The following is a 2,760-nucleotide window of genomic DNA, read 5'->3' on the forward strand; positions in this document are numbered from 1 at the left end:
TATTATGTTGGGATGCGAGTAAAGAGGCTTTTTATCGGGTACTCAACTATGCGCCGAGCCAGGTAATCGTGCTCAAAGCTCTTTACAACGCGTCTACAGCCAACAGCAACACTTAACGTATCGATGAGGCGATAAAATCGTATGAATAAAGCTCCCAAACCGGGATTTGAACCCCGGCACGGTTGGCCGACACGTGGCCCAACTCGGTCGAGCCCGAGTCGTCGATCGCCCGACTCTAGCGAAGTAGCGGGAACGCTTTTAACACTCCACCAAGCGAGTACAGGGCCCTAACCGGAAGGGGCCGGAAGTTCAAAACCTGTCGGCAATGGAGAGGTCCCAGGTGCGATCATAGGTGGTGGGTTTATTTCATTCAAATACGCTCCGTAGAGGAAATGCGCTCGACCAAAGTTTTTTCCCTCGGCTCTCTCAGTGCTTACCGCGGGAGGGTTCCAGCGCTCGATTAATCTGATGCAGTAGCGAGAGCTTTCGCGCCTGGACACCCGTGCGGTAAAGCTTCGAATCGACGAGGCGATAAAATCGTATGAATAAAGCTCCCAAACCGGGATTTGAACCCCGGCACGGCTGGCCGACCCGTGGCCCAACTCTGTAAAGTATGCGCGAACGAGGATCGAACCCAAGACCTTAAAAATTATTATTATTATTATTATTATTATTATTATTATTATTATTATTATTATTATTATTATTATTATTATTATATTATTATTATTATTATTAGTATTATTATTATTATTGTTATTATGTGGGGATGCAAGTAAAGAGGCTTTTTATCGGGTACTCAACTATGCGCCGAGCAAGGTAATCGTGCTCAAAGCGCTTTACAACGCGTCTACAACCAACAGCAACACTTAACGTATCGATGAGGCGATAAAATCGTATGAATAAAGCTCCCAAACCGGGATTTGAACCCCGGCACGGTTGGCCGACACGTGGCCCAACTCGGTCGAGCCCGAGTCGTCGATCGCCCGACTCTAGCGAAGTAGCGGGAACGGGTTTAACACTCCGCCAAGCGAGTACAGGGCCCTAACCGGAAGGGGCCGGAAGTTCAAAACCTGTCGGCAATGGGGACGTCCCAGGTGCGATCATAGGTGGTGGGGTTTATTTCATTCAAATACGCTCCCTAGAGGAAATGCGCTCGACCAAAGTTTTTTCCCTCGGCTCTCGGCGGGCTTACCGCGGAGGGTTCCAGCGCTAGAGTCCTTTTCGGCCGTAGCGAGAGCTTCTTCGCCCAGGGAGGTCCGTGCGCTAAAGGCTCGAATCGACGAGGCGATAAAATCGTATGAATAAAGCTCCCAAACCGGGATTTGAACCCCGGCACGGCTGGCCGACCCGTGGCCCAACTCTGTAAAGTATGCGCGAACGAGGATCGAACCCAAGACCTTAAAAATTATTATTAATATTATTATTATTATTATTATTATTATTATTATTATTTATTATTATTATTATTATTATTATTATTATTATTATTATTAATTATTATTATTATTGTTATTATGTGGGGATGCGAGTAAAGAGGCTTTTTATCGGGTACTCAACTATGCGCCGAGCGAGCCAATCGTGCTCAAATCGTTTTACAACGCGTCTGCAGCCAACAGCAACACTTAACACGCAGAGCGGGACACGACAGGACGGAGAAAACATTACTAACTAGTTCTACATCCGAGTACGGTGCGAGAATGTGAGTAAAGAACCTTTTTATCGAGTACTCAACTATGCGCCGAGCCAGGCAATCGTGCTCAAAGCTCTTTACAACGCGTCTACAACCAACAGCAACACTCTAACGTGCAGAGCGGGACACGACAGAACCGAGAAAACACTATTAACGGCCAGGTATTCGTTTTTCATCTGATTACTGGGAGAGAATGTGAGTAAGGAACCTTTTTATCGAGTACTCAACTATGCGCCGAGCGGGACAATATCCAGTAAACGTGCTCAAAGCGCTTTACAACGGGTTCCCAGCTAACAGCAACACTTAACACGCGGAGCGAGACTTGACAGGAGGGAAAAAAAAAAACCCACTTGTAACGGCCATGTACTCGTTTTCAAGGGATGCAACTCAAGAATATAACATAGGGTGTACAAATACCAAGGATTAATTCCCTTGACCGACTACTATTATTATTATTATATTATTATTATTATTATTATTATTATTATTATTATTATTATATATTATTATTATTATTATTATTATTGTTATTATGTGGGGATGCGAGTAAAGAGGCTTTTTATCGGGTACTCAACTATGCGCCGAGCGAGCCAATCGTGCTCAAATCGTTTTACAACGCGTCTGCAGCCAACAGCAACACTTAACACGCAGAGCGGGACACGAGAGGACGGAGAAAACATTACTAACTAGTTCTACATCCGAGTACGGTGCGAGAATGTGAGTAAAGAACCTTTTTTATCGAGTACTCAACTATGCGCCGAGCCAGGCAATCGTGCTCAAATCGTTTTACAACGCGTCTGCAGCCAACAGCAACACTTAACACGCAGAGCGGGACACGACTTGTCGGAGAAAACATTACTAACTAGTTCTACATCCGAGTACGGTGAGAGAATTTGAGTAAAGAACATTTTTATCCAGGACTCAACTATGCGCCGAGCGAGGCAATCGTGCTCAAAGCGCTTTACAACGCGTCTACAGCTAACAGCAACACTTAACACGCAGTTGACGAATTCCGCTTCGCAAAAGCCTATTAAGGGACAGAAAAAAAAGCAGTTGGCAGCGGCCTC

At 45.3% G+C, this 2,760-nt stretch overlaps 1 protein-coding gene across 1 annotated transcript in view; it reads left to right on the top strand.

Moving 5' to 3' along the window:
- Positions 1-2,684: 2,684 nt before the first annotated feature.
- Positions 2,685-2,760, top strand: part of LOC144961778 (uncharacterized) — a 2,805-nt gene continuing 2,729 nt past the window's right edge. Inside the window, exon 1 of the mRNA XM_078894861.1 lies at positions 2,685-2,760. This exon is cut by the window's right edge and continues 350 nt beyond it. The gene's annotated coding sequence lies outside the window, so the exon portion shown is untranslated.

The sequence above is a fragment of the Berghia stephanieae genome, unplaced genomic scaffold, assembly GCF_034508935.2.
Source record: "Berghia stephanieae isolate SIO BIC M18660-M18661 unplaced genomic scaffold, UCSD_Bste_1.3 scaffold407, whole genome shotgun sequence".
NCBI lineage: Eukaryota > Metazoa > Mollusca > Gastropoda > Nudibranchia > Aeolidiidae > Berghia > Berghia stephanieae.